The sequence below is a fragment of the Mytilus californianus genome, unplaced genomic scaffold (assembly GCF_021869535.1).
Source record: "Mytilus californianus isolate M0D057914Y unplaced genomic scaffold, xbMytCali1.0.p SCAF_1, whole genome shotgun sequence".
NCBI classification, from domain to species: Eukaryota; Metazoa; Mollusca; class Bivalvia; order Mytilida; family Mytilidae; genus Mytilus; species Mytilus californianus.
In genome coordinates, this window is record NW_026262581.1 from 21,036,172 (window position 1) to 21,050,419 (window position 14,248).

The following is a 14,248-nucleotide window of genomic DNA, read 5'->3' on the forward strand; positions in this document are numbered from 1 at the left end:
ATTGACAAATTTAAAATTTTATTTCTGAGAAGATTATGTAGAGCGACTGTTAAAATTACTCATAAACCACTGTTATTTTACGACTTGGTCAAATACTCAGTGGATTTTTTGCGAAAACATCAATAAATTAATATGATCGTAATCAAAATTTACCGAAATATGATATGTTTTCATTTCTGGAAAGTTATATCGATGATGCATATTTTCCAGATAAAAAAAAATTGATAAAAATAGTCAGTCAATAACATTTTTTGAAGACAATAGATGGTTAATGTCTGTTCAACGTCAACCGGAATATAAACCGTTATTTTAAAATACATTCTTGATCATAGACTTGTTAGACTTTCAGCTACGAACCCTTTTTAAAAAGGTGTCTTTTACTTATAAGTTTTTTAGGATTCGTTGCCATTTAGAGTGGACAATGCACTCTATGTAATCACTATACTGATGTTCAGTGGTTGTCGTTTGTTGATGTGGTTCATAAGTGTTTCTCGTTTCTCGTTTTTTATATTGATTAGGCCGTTGGTTTTCCTGTTTGAATGGTTTTACACTAGTAATTTTTGGGGCCCTTTATAGCTTGCTGTTCGGTGTGAGCAAAGGCTCCGTGTTGAAGGCCGTAATTTGACCTATAATGGTTTACTTTTACAAATTGTGGCTTGAATAGAGAGTTCATTGGCACTCATACCACATCTTCTTATATCTATTCTACTGATGATATTGATTCTAAATGTGAACATATTATTTGTGTTAGAAATGAAATGTTCAATGCAACAGTTAACTTATGGCCGGTGCAAGATTCCATAAAACTACTATAGCAGAACGAAGAAGATATGCTTGTGACATTACTTGGTGGAGTAAATGATATGTAAAACAATTAAACTCTGATGTGTGGAAACAATTGATGCTGTGCTTCGTGTGACATATGTAAAAGTTGTTGTGCAACCACTTCAAAAGTGTTTCATTTTTCCATAATTTTGAATGTTGGTCACTAAATGGGCAAGGTTGTATGTTTATTTGTTCTCTCTTTTTTGTGTTTTTTTTTTTTTCTAATATATAGGACATTATAATCATCATATAGACTAATGTCCTTATTATCATATAGTGCTCATCATACGTCTTGTATATAGCTTTTAAATATCCATTTATATGTTTTAACTATATGTCAATCTTCATTTATTGAAGGAAATAAAGGCAATCAATCAATCAATTATAATGATTACTCAGTTTCATTATATAATATAGTACACATTTTATTTTTTTTTCTACCCAGAGTACGAACATCAATATTCAAACGATTTAAGCACAAAGATGAAGAATATTTCTTTTTTTTAAGGTAAAATCTAATTGTTATGTTTTTCGTCATTGTCTTGTACTGAGATTGTGTCCGAAAAGTGCAATGTGAAATTATTAAACCACTGGTCAACGAACATAGCACTTTTAAATTTTGGTGCTTTTCTGGATTTAAAAATGTTCCTACACCATTAACTCTCCGGTCCTGAAATTTGAAAGCCAATGATGTTTAACTATGAATACGTCAGAGGCGATGTGATTTGAAACCCTCCCTAATAATTCTTAAGCTTTACAAAATTGTTCTACTATATACTTGATAACCAGTAGTTCTGTTTAGACATGATTATTGTCGTGTTTACAACAAAGACACCAACGCGCAGTTTTTGTCATTGTTGGCGTCAACAACTGCTTAAGCTTGTGATTATGCCATATTATTGTTAAGTTAATTTGGTATTCAATTATTTGAGCATTGGCACATCTCATTACCATGGAGATTATTTAACACTTAGTCATGGTCCACTGACAGTTTATCTAAATGAATTTCCAGTTCATAAAACTATGTAAATGTGCTACAATCCCTCATTCAAAAATCATCTTGAACTCTTTTAGATGGTCCTTCTAGGTCAAACTTGGTGTGCATGCTTTCAAACGTTTTATATTTTTTCCTTGTCAACTTTGCTCACAAGCTGATGAGGATTATCCCCAGAAACATGTGTAATGCGTAGTTAAATCAAATATTTTTTTTTGTTATTGACAATTGATGAATAGCAATGGATGTATTGGTGTTTTTGACATCAATTTGAAAATTATTACATGCGTAGCAGTATATGAAAATTTCATTTCATATGATTAAAAATACTACTGTGTATTTGGTGGCCACACTGAAACAAAGATTTAAAGTGCGAGTTCACAAGGTAACAGTCCAAAAGAAAACGTGTTTATCTAACTGGACACATTATTCTGACGCCGAGCGGACCAATATCAGAGGTTAATCTTCAAAGACGCGTGCTTAGCGGAGAAGCCGTAAATACCAATAGTCAATGGCATTGGTTTGGTCACGCAGGATTAAAGCAGACTTAATTCAGGCTCTCAATTTGGTGAGCATTAAACCCCCCCCCCCCTTCTTTACCTACCAAGATCTAAAAAACGCGATAAAAAACTTGCACAGTGCAGCTACATGTACCAGTTTGATGACCATTAACTCAAACAAGGAAATTAAAAAAAAACAATGAAGTTAAACTATCATGTTTCCTAGTAAATTTTTCATGTCAATTTCGTACAAGTAAGTATTGATCGATGTGAAAAAGAATTGTTTACAAGATAATAGAATGCAATGAACTGATAAAATATGCAGGTCAAGTCGGTAAATCAACTTCTATGTACTTACTACCTCGAGAATATTAAAGTAGATGAAAAATGATCAGGTCTTATTTCAATTATATTTATTTTGTTTACTTTTTTCAAGTAACCAAAAGTTGGGTTAAAATCGAATTCCTGTATGTTATTATTTATTCTTAAAATTAAGACTTAGTGGACACTGTTCTAACCGAGTACAATTTTTTAACCAAAAACGATATTTCTGCGTTTTTAGAGGTCTCTACAGGCTTAAAAACTTGGAATCAAATGTAATAGTTCTCTATTGTCAGAGAAACTTCCAAACATGGGAAGGACTGTTTTGGTTTATTAACCAATCATATTTTTATCTTTGCTCCTGTCGTATCTTCAGTGCATTACACGTATTTCATAACTTATATTGTGTCAGAACTCTGTCTTCATAAAAAATAAAAAAATAACTAATAAAACATAACAGGAATAACCAACAGTACTGGAGGGTACAAATGACCACATCAATCACCAACACCTGTTCAGACAATAAAAAATAACAGACAAACAAGGACAATAAAACAACGAACAATACACGGCCACGACATTTCGGTTAAGTCCAGGCTCTTTGCCTATCTAGGTCGCAAAATTGAATTACAAGATAAAAAAAAAACGTGCACAGTGTAGCTACTAATCTGATGACCAATAACATGAACTAAGATTACAAAAACAATTTAATTCAAACTATTAAGTTTCCTTGTTAATTTCTCACGTCTATTTTGCACAAGTATGTATGAATCGATATGAAAACTCATGTTACAAGATAATAGAATGCAATGATCTGAGAAAATATGAGGTAAATTAACTACTTTGTACTTATAGTGCATCAAGAACATTACAGTAAATGAAAAATGATCAGGTCTAATTTTATCTATTTTCCTTTCTTTTACATTTTTCAAAAGACCAAACGTGTAGTTAAAATCAAATTTCTGTTTAATGTACAAACAAAGAAAGTGAATTAAAAATATAGAATATGCCAAGTGTACAAATAAAAAAAAGAAGAAAAAACGGTTATGAAAAGGAAAAAGGACGAATAAACAAAATGAGAGTGTTGATGGGGATTACAGAATACACAATAATGAGACAAAAACAAAGAATATATGAAAAAGTGCAAAAAAAAAAAAAAAAAAAAAAAAAAATAGAGAATACTTTGGTGCTAAAATATAAAGAATAGAGAAAATTGGCAATACATATATGAATAAATAAATATAATACAAAAGAAATTAAAAAGAAACCCCATCCAGATCCTAAAAAAAAAATACTGTTTTATCGCTCTAAGCTACTTTACAATAGGTTTAAAATTAGATTATATGTTTGGAAATAGGTACCATATTAATGTTAAGAGACAGTTTCATTAGTCCAACTAATTCTGATGTATTGGAAGGCGTCTAAAAATTAAAAAAAAAAGTAAAATAACAGCTTTCCAAAAGGAAAGACGCCTTCCAAGAAATCATAAATTTTTGGATCAATGTTTTATATTTCTTGTTGTCAACATTCTGAACGTCACAAGTTCAAAACGATTATTCAAAATAAAAGATTCGAAATAGTTTCGTGAAGAAGCACCTTTCGTCCAGTTTCAACATTTAATGCGTAGATGTTGAAGGTCGGAGGTAGTTTTATTTGTAAGGTAGTTGATTACAATTCAGAGTAATTAGTTCAGGGCAAATTGTCCCAAAGGTATTATTGTTTTGTACTCATTAAAAAAATGATTTCCAAATCATAGGCAACTGTATGAACCCCAGTTTATAAGAATATAAATAGGCCGATAGCTGGATTACATTTTACAATATGTTTCGCCACTAAACCGACAATATCAGAGTATTTGGATTTATCTTGCAATCAGCTAACTATTGTACAAATAACAGGTACACAAATAATTTTTTGCTTTATTTGTACTTGTACAAATAAAGTCTCCTGTTACCCTTCTTCCGTGTTGAGCAAGCGGTAATGTGGATATTTCTTTTTGCGTACCAGTTCATTTTTGGGGTCCTCTTCGCTGTCCGCGTTTAAACTATGTCGATTTCTTTGAAAAAATAGAGACAATGATTTAGATTTTAACAACTAAAGTTTCAAGTGTTGGGTATAAATTTCAGGATAAAAACAATATATGTACATTGTCGGAAAATGTAAAATTTATTTGTACTCGCTTTTCGTCCTGTTTCTAAAGCTCATACAAATAAATTTTATATTTGCGGACAATGTACATATATTGTATACCTACGATTGTGACATAAAAATTCAGAGAACAAATACTTTTTTTTATGTAATTTGCAAGTGAGAAGTCAGTTAACATGCAATTGGGATCGTTCATTTCAGCGATGGTATTGTTATGTTGAATACGTTATTGGTAAATTGCATAAATTATAAGTGGTATGTCCAAGTTGTCTTGTGTGATTGCTCATATCGAGTTAAAGTATGTATGAATCGATACAAAAAACTAGTACTTACAAGCAAATTAAAATGCAATGACCTGAAACAATATGACAGGTTCTAATAAATTAACGACCGTTAACGTAGTACAAAAAGAGTTATACATTACATGAAAATTTATAATAATTGTATTCAAGCCGGATTACCCAAAGAGGACCACCTAAAACGAAAAGAAAATATTGCGAATAAGCAAACAACTGTCCAACAACCTTAGAAATAGAAATACAAATTGAACAACTTAAACAAAACCAAAAATTATAATGAGGAAATTTTTAATCTATCAATATCATACTCTGAATAATGACCAGAAGTTTTTTGAATGTATATCTCTTCTGTCAGATTAAATACACAATAACAGATAAACCGTCATTAAGAGATGCTTAATTTGTTATATGCTGGGGTCATCTCAACAAAGCTCAGCGAGTAAGATGTTTAACCAAAAACGAAGTTTCTGTGTTTTCAGAAGTCACCACAGGATTAAAAACCTACCAACGTATACTTCTCGATTCACAATATAGTTGTATTATCAGGACCAAAATTTGGAAAGAATGTATTGGTTCATCAACAAAGCGTATTTCTATCTTTGATACTATTGTATCTTCAGTAACACTGACATCAGTATAACTGACCATATCTTTCACCAACACCAACTCAGTCTTCACTGAAATAATCAATAGAGGACAAATAACAACGAACAACACACGGTCAAGACAGAAAGACTTAATTCAGGCTCACAACTTGGTGAGCAAAAACCTATCACCCACTTCAGAAATTTAAGTTTAAAAAAGAAATACGTTAAAAATTCTGTAATACGCTAAACATTATACACATTGCAGCTACCAATGTGATGACCATTAACTTGAACAAGGAAAAGAAAAACAATTCATGAATCTAAACTATTATGTTTCCTAGTAAAGTTTCATGTCAATTTCGTACAAGTGAGAATGGATCGATATTAAAACGAATGTTTACAATATAATAGAATGCAACGAACTGAGAAAATATGACAAGGTCAGTCGGTTTTTATCGCATTTTTACAAGTATATATGAATCTTTATGAAAACTAGCGCTTACAAGAAAGGAGAATACAATGACCTGAAAAAAGTAACAAGTTTGTCTGTTTGTCTTTGTCTTTGGCGTTGTCAGTTCATTTTCGACTTATGCGTTTGAATGTCTCTCTTCAGATAAATAAACGACACAGTACATCACAATTTATAAAATAAATGAAAATATATACATTTTTACTCAATTTGTCAACGTATTTCATATAAATGAATGTTGAATTCAAATCGAATTTATTTTCTATTTGTTGTATACAAATGAGAATTTGATTGATTGATTGTTGGTGTTAAACGCCAAATTCAACACACTTGACTTTATCATGGAGGTCAGTTGTTTTTTGTGGAGGCAGCCAGAGTACCAAGAAAAAACCACCGAAAACGAAAAACAAATATTGCGAAAAAAAACCAACTGTTTATTAATCTTAAATAAAGAAATTATAATTGAGCAACATTACCATACCAAAAACCGTTCTCATTCAGGTCGAGTACCAGTTACCATCAAAAACCATTCTCATTCTGGTCGAGTACCAGTTACCATCAGAAATCGCAGTTTTTCCCAAATTAATTTCAAAAGGAACTCTTTGGGAAAATATTCTTTTGAGATAAAAAGGATTAGCAAAAGTTAGGTTTAGCACCGTAGATTCGACATTATTCCTCTCATTAACAACGAAAAAAAAGTATGCCGATTTTTTGCAGGAAAGTGTTTACGTAATACATTTTATGAGCAGTTAACTTTGCCGTCACCTTTGAATCTTGTCTTTACATGAAAGAATTTACATTTAATCGGGGACATTAATGTTGAATATTACTTTTGAGTAGCCCCTAAAAAAGAATGTAGTCAATTAATCAAAACACATCGCCATTCTGACCAATATTTTGGAATGTCTTCTCCCTACTCTGAATGTGCGCTTTGTGTCACTTGGAATTAACTACTTACATTGTATTGGAGTGACGTTAGACTTTAATTTTGAAATATTGAAATCCATTAAATTTTTTGATAGAAATTGTATATTATGAAAAAAGGTTAGACATTGCTTTGCCTTAAAACAGAAAGTTTTCCATAATTGAAAACTTCATAAAGCGTCATCTTTCCACGGAGGTCTAAATTTACAGAACTTCGATATTTCCCTATTTTAATCAGATCAAACAAAACAGAATCTTTACAAAAAAGTAACATATTTGTCTGAAGATATCAGCAGTCTGTGGTTTTCACACATTACTTCTGTTATTGAATAAAAAAGCAGGAGACGATAACTTATATGATGGTAACTGGTTCTCGACCAGTTTCGTCAACTAAAATGTCACCGTCAAACTCTGAATAGTGACCACAATAACAGATCAGTCATAATTTAGCGATGCTTTATTTAGTATTCACTGGGGCAATGTCAACAAAGCCGTTTAAGAACTAAGACAAGACTGAGAATTGCTTTAGAAAATGTCTTAGTCCTATGTCAGGTTAACGAAAGTCTCAAAAGATACGCTATGTCATAGAGTTATAATAGCTAAATAGGTGTCTCACGATGGTTGTAGGATAGTCATAAAACGTAAGAAGTCACAAGTCGAAATAAAATTCCTCTGTGTTTGTTAACATCTGCCATCATCTACAGTTAAAGTGGTCTTCAAAGTATTGAAAGTTCAATGGGTATTCATTCCTACGCAGTTTGATAAAGAAAACAGCAACACGTTTCATAAAAAACCCATAAGCAAATGAATGTATTTTAAAGATTTATATAAAAACAGAAGCAATCGACCTATTTAGTGCAAACTTCATCCAGCTGAAACATAAACAAGAATAGATACAGTAAAATTAGTACAAAATGTTAGTAACCATATTCAATCATGTTTGTATTTTTCACTTGATGGAAAATGTGCTTGGAAACTGTGATGCACTATAATCGGGCAATATATGAACTTCGTCCTACTTGAGAAATACAAGATGTTGTCAGTTCGATAAAAGACAAAATGAAACTTTTTCATATAAATAAAGAAGATTTTCGTTGCAATAATTATTCTTTCTCTGTCTCTTAAAAAGGTAAGTCTCAATTTATTATTATTTTTACTACAAAATGAATGAATTTATTATACTTTATCTTGATAGTAAACATGGTAAAGTAAATGAATAATATTTTAAATCAGTAAAGGATGTCACTATATATCGTTACATTTTTAAAAATTCCAGCCGCAAATTAAGATAACAACTATGTCTGCGAAATATTTATTTCTCAGTCGTTTTGACTGTTTCCATCGTTTATTTCTTCTTGATTCAATTCCTTCTACAATATTTTCTTTTTTTCATCTTTTTAAATTATTTACTAGCAACAAGTCAGAAAGGCAATTTTTGTCATATTCAGTGACATATTTATACTTATTCAAAATTTTCTTCTGACACTATAGCGTATATAATGGGACAAATATTTTATATCTAAAGAGAAGAAATTCAAAAAGAACGATTTCCTGGCAAAATGAAACAACCTTTGTTTGAATCAACTGGTTGATTGTTTTGTATAATCTCAAATTGCCACAGATATAACACACAAATGTCATTTAATTGTAAAAATATACAGTTAACTGCTAATGTAGATTGTGTGTAACATATACGATTAGAGTAATGCTAATTTTAGGCTCATAAGTATAGAATATATATAAGCAATTATTAAATAAAGGTATTTGCCACTTTTTGACGTTTCATAATATTTGAAAAAATGGTAATAGAGATAAAGCATTTTGTTTTGTTTACTTAAAATTAGTTTGGTAACGGACACATTTGTTATTCCGAATAAATTTTTGTTCTTCGGGGAATCTTTTTAAGGCATAAATATTGTTTGAATTGAACGCGTTTGTTGTCTTTAATATTATGAAAGGTAATGCTTTGGATCATTAGATATCTGAATAAACGCAAACGAAGTAGAACGGGGTGGTATTTTTCTAATAGTAAACGTAAAACGCTTGTACAATTAATAAACTGATAACTTTTATTAATTCTTTTTCTGATGTTTTGGAAGAACATTACAGACATGAATGTTTATTGAATGTCAAAACCAAATGTATGTGAATAATAATAATTTTTAGTTTTTGGACATATGTAAACAGAACGGTGATCCAAGTTGCTCACTCCTACGTCATTTGGTTTGTGGTGAAAAGTTGTCTCATTGGCAATTAAAGCACACCTTTTTGATTTTTATAGAGCCAGTTAAATGAGAAACTTCTAAAAACGTGTAATGAAAACTTAGAATGAATTTCATAACAGCGTGGACATGGACACATGGTAATTAAAGGCTATCGTGTGTATCATGGCTGTCGACAACAAAGACTTCACGCAATTACAGTATGTCAGGGGCCTCTCACTGGGGATATCAATAATTACTATTTTGACACATGTCAATTCATAAAATAAAAGTTTTTGCATATATTTATATACTCACAACAAAAAGTTTCTTTTGATTGAATAAGTATATTCAGAGGTGATATCACCAAGTAATCGAGAGAAAGAAACAAACGTTCTGTGGCTCCTTAAAAAAATTAGAAAACATTTATTCGTACCAGTTGATGTAGAGTGACCTACGATCAACTTCCATACTATGATTATTTTTGTTGGTAATAAGAACCCCGGACCTTCATAACAAATAATTTCAGTCCTCTGGGATGCATATTTTTTTGCACGGAACAAATTTGAATTCCCATCGAAGACTCCAACGATCAGATTTTCGTGAACATTTAAATATCATTCCAACAAAAAATAACTCCTGAAAATATCAAGAAGCATGTGAATCCGGCCTTGTGTGCAAAATTTACGTTGATTGGAGTCAGAGTAGCTTTTGTGGAAACAATGATATGTATTTTAGAAAGTTACGGGATCTATATTATTTTACTACAAATTAAGAAGGGAATTTCGATGAATTTGGTCATAATCGAATATTTTTTTTAATTGAGGACGCATATTTGAGACAAATCCGCATAAACGTTTATTTGCATCTTTATTCATGCTGATTTCAAAAGCCTCTTGCATAGCCACCCCCACCCTTATTTTAACTGAATCAGGAATGGTAGGTCCCTAACAATTTGAAATTGTACTCACTTCTTTTTCGGTTTCTGTGTTTCAATATATATCCACGAATTTAATGATACGTTCACAATACATCTGTCTTGGATTATAAATCATGTGCACAAGACTTAACTGGTCAACATAACAGTAACCAGTGTAATAATTGCCTTTAAACTGGGTGCACTCGTTTAATTATTCTAGTATAAAGGTATTGTGAACATATTTAATTCATGGATAGATACCAAAACACAAATGAAAAAATATTAAGTACAATTCTAAATTAAATCGCTGTGATCCGTCCATTCGTTTTTCAAATCAACAGAACGGCTGCATTTAACAGTTCGGGCACATTTCCTTTTACGTATGCCCTCGTCAATGCATGTATTAGAGTTTGTTTACAAATAAACTAAAGCATATGTTTTGTTTTTTTTGGCGATTGACCAATCCACTGAATGATTAGCAACGCACGATGGACTACTTGTCTTTAACTGACACACTACTTAATTTTTCACTTATTGCCAGAAAAGAATTTTTCTTACTTTTTTCTCTCGATTACTTGGTGATATCACCTCTGAATATACTCATTCTTTCAAAAGAGACTTTTTGCTGTGAGTATATAAATATATTCAAAACAAATTCCTATAAACTTCCATGCATAAAAAAAAAATTATGAATGGACATGTGTAAAATAGTAATTATGTATATCCCCATTGAGAGGCCCCTGACATACTGTAATTGCGCGAAGTCTTTGTTGTCAACAGCCAGTGACCGACAAGATATTATTTAAATATCAGGTGTCCATGTCCACACTGTTCTGAGATTCGTTTTAAGTATGAAGTATTCCTGATATAAATATTTATAAACATTTTGTTTTAAATTTCAGCTCGTTTCCAGTTTGTGAAGGTCAAGTTTGAAATGATTAGAATATTTTTTGTCGTTGTCGTTTTGCAAATGATCGATAGAATCGATGGAACCGAAAGTCACCAATACCACGGAAATACTTGCAGCTGTCCTTATGCAGAAAAAAATCGAAAGGGAATTCAGTGGAGTAATTATATATATGTTTTTACGTTATATTCAAACGGAAACAATTAAATAGATTTTTTTCATCATACTTTGGCAAACTTTCAACAATGAAATTAATATTTTAGCCAGTCATTAAAAAATGTCTATGCATCGAAGGACTCAACTGCATTGGAAAGTGATATTTTATATAAAGTATTTATACAACAACAACTTAACATCACATTTTTTTGCTGTTCTTCATCGCAAAGTCACAGAGCAGTCTTTAACATGCAGCAAAACTCTTACCTCATTGCAAATTTTGCCCGTAGCAACGGTATCAGTGAAATTATTTACTAGAGGTGTCGATTATGCAACCTTTGTGCGTGAAGAACCACAGATGCGTTGTTATATCAAACACAGGTTTCATCACCATACTGTTTTTATTATTTCTTTTTGCATAGTGATAGACGAGCAAATATAATTGTATTTTTGGTATCATAAGTTTACCCTAAAAAATAGTTATACACGTGATGTTGTTTTGAAATTTGAAATAGAAATGACTGAATGGTATATTTGATTGCTTTTTCTTTCTTCAATATCTAAATGTATTTTTCATTTTGAATTGAGATATAATAAATGTAAGACAATACATTTTATATGATAAACACGCGTAGATAAATTATGTGAATATATTGATCTGATTCTTAACATACGATGAATGAATTCAACATAAACAACCACAGAATCGCTATTAACATTAAACAGTTGATGTTAAAAGAAAACAGACAAGGCTTCGGTAAAAGGTACAACAATACTAAATCAGTTTGCTTTATCGACAGCATGGAGAGTAAAAATTGAAGATCGGACGGTTTATCCTAAAACGGCCGTTCCTGGTTATCATTCTATGAGAGTGAAACTTTTAGAAGCATGTAAAGTAAGTTTCTTATCTAAAATATCAATTTTCTACATACATTATGAATCCATTTTCATAAAATTGAAAAGGATGATATATAACATAGTTTACATGTGGTTTCATCTGTGCATTTACATCTTGGGGAAAGCTTAACTTTTCAATGATTTACCCTTATTTAGTCAACAAAACTATTTGGAACCTACTTCAAAAAAATGGTTTAGCAAATAAGTTGACACTGTGTCTTTAACACATTAAACACGATTTACACACAGTGCTTAAGTATATTTTTATTTTGAAAAAACAAATAAAAACAAAGGGGAGACAGAGAGAGAACTTTAGGTTTCGTAGCATAGGAATTCCCTTAGCTCAATGCCGGATATATAACTAACTGTTCAAGGATGCTTATTCAGGTACTGATAATGTGCTCTACTATTGCGCTTTCCTTAAAAGTGATTTTTCCGTTTCAAATATTTTGACTTGTACATTTACACTGAAAAAGAGAATGTTTCATTTATTTGTAGGCCAGACGGGAAAATCCAGAAATACACATCGAATGTGTTTACATTTATTTACTCTGGCCTTTTCTGAAATATATAAAAGCACGATATCTAAATGAGGTATGGAAATTTTGACTTGCAATGTATTATCTCTGTAATTTAATAATTTGCTGGTTTTAATTTTTTAGAATACACCAAAGACGTATATGGGATTTGCAAAAGTTCATATGATTGACGAATGTTTTAATAGTACAAGATTTCAGTTCAGAGAAGAGGAAACGTACTTACTTTCAGGTATGTAACACTTAAAATATAGGTGAAAAATATTTGTTTTATAAAGGTTTTATCAAGTGCTTTCAATAACGTTCTTTAAAACAAGCTTAGTCTATACGACCAAGGAGATTTTCTGTTAAATTAACATCATTTTACATGATACATTTTTTTGTCTCCAAAAATACATAATGAACACTCTTGCATACATGTATGTTATCTTTGTTTGGCTTAACTTGTACATAAAATTGTGTAAAGTCCTTTTACGCAGAGAGGATATACTGTCAATATGTTAACAATAATAATACAGATGTATAAAGCCTAGGCAATAAAAGAATATGAATTGATTATGAGGTGAGAACTCTCAAAATTGTTATAAATAGAAAGACTTTTTTTTTCAGGATATCAAAAACATATTAATTCATTAGACAGATGGATTGTCGACTATTGCTCACCTAATCGTCCTTCACCAGACCACGAAACCTGTGAACACCCAGATGAAGACAACTATTGTCAATACAATTGTGGTGGAAAGTGTAACACGAGGGGAAGTGAAACTACATTGTCAGAAATGAAATAAATTACTTTGAAAACTGTGTTATTGTTTCCTTATTTTTGTTCTCTTATTATTTAAAAACAAAACAGGTCTTACAATCAAATGCACCTCACAATGTGCATAATGAATCTTGCTAAAAATGGATTAATTGATTTTTGGTATTGAACGCCATTTGCTGTCGGGCTGGGGAAGTCCTCAACATAAATTCATTAAGTATTTGAATTACTTATCGTTTACGTCATTTTATTTATGACATAGGCGTCAAATTTCAGAGAAGCAAATACTTTTTTCGTTATTTGTAATTGAGGAGTCAGTTAAAATGAAATTGGGATCGTTCATTAACAATGGTTGTATTGTAATGTCAAATACAACATTGGTCAATCGCATAAATTATCAGTGTTAAATCCACAAGGGCTTCACAAGTGATCGTTAGTTAAGCATATCCCTTTCCAAATGACCTAATAGAAATATCCTTGACCTAAAACCTAGATAACTCAGAAACCATATAGAAAAGTCACCAATTATTATCAGTAAAATGTAAAATGATAAAAATACCGAACTTCAAGGAAATTCAAAACATAATTTCCCTTATCAAATGGCAAAATCAAAAGCTCTCACACATCAAACGAATGGAAAACAACTGTCACATTCCTGACTTGGTACAGGCATTTCCTTATGCAGAAAATGGTGGATTAAACCTGGTTTTATAGCTAGCTAAACCTCTAACTTGTATGAAAGTCGCATAGAATTCAATTATATTGACAAAAATGTTTGAGCAAAACAAACATATATAAAAGACAA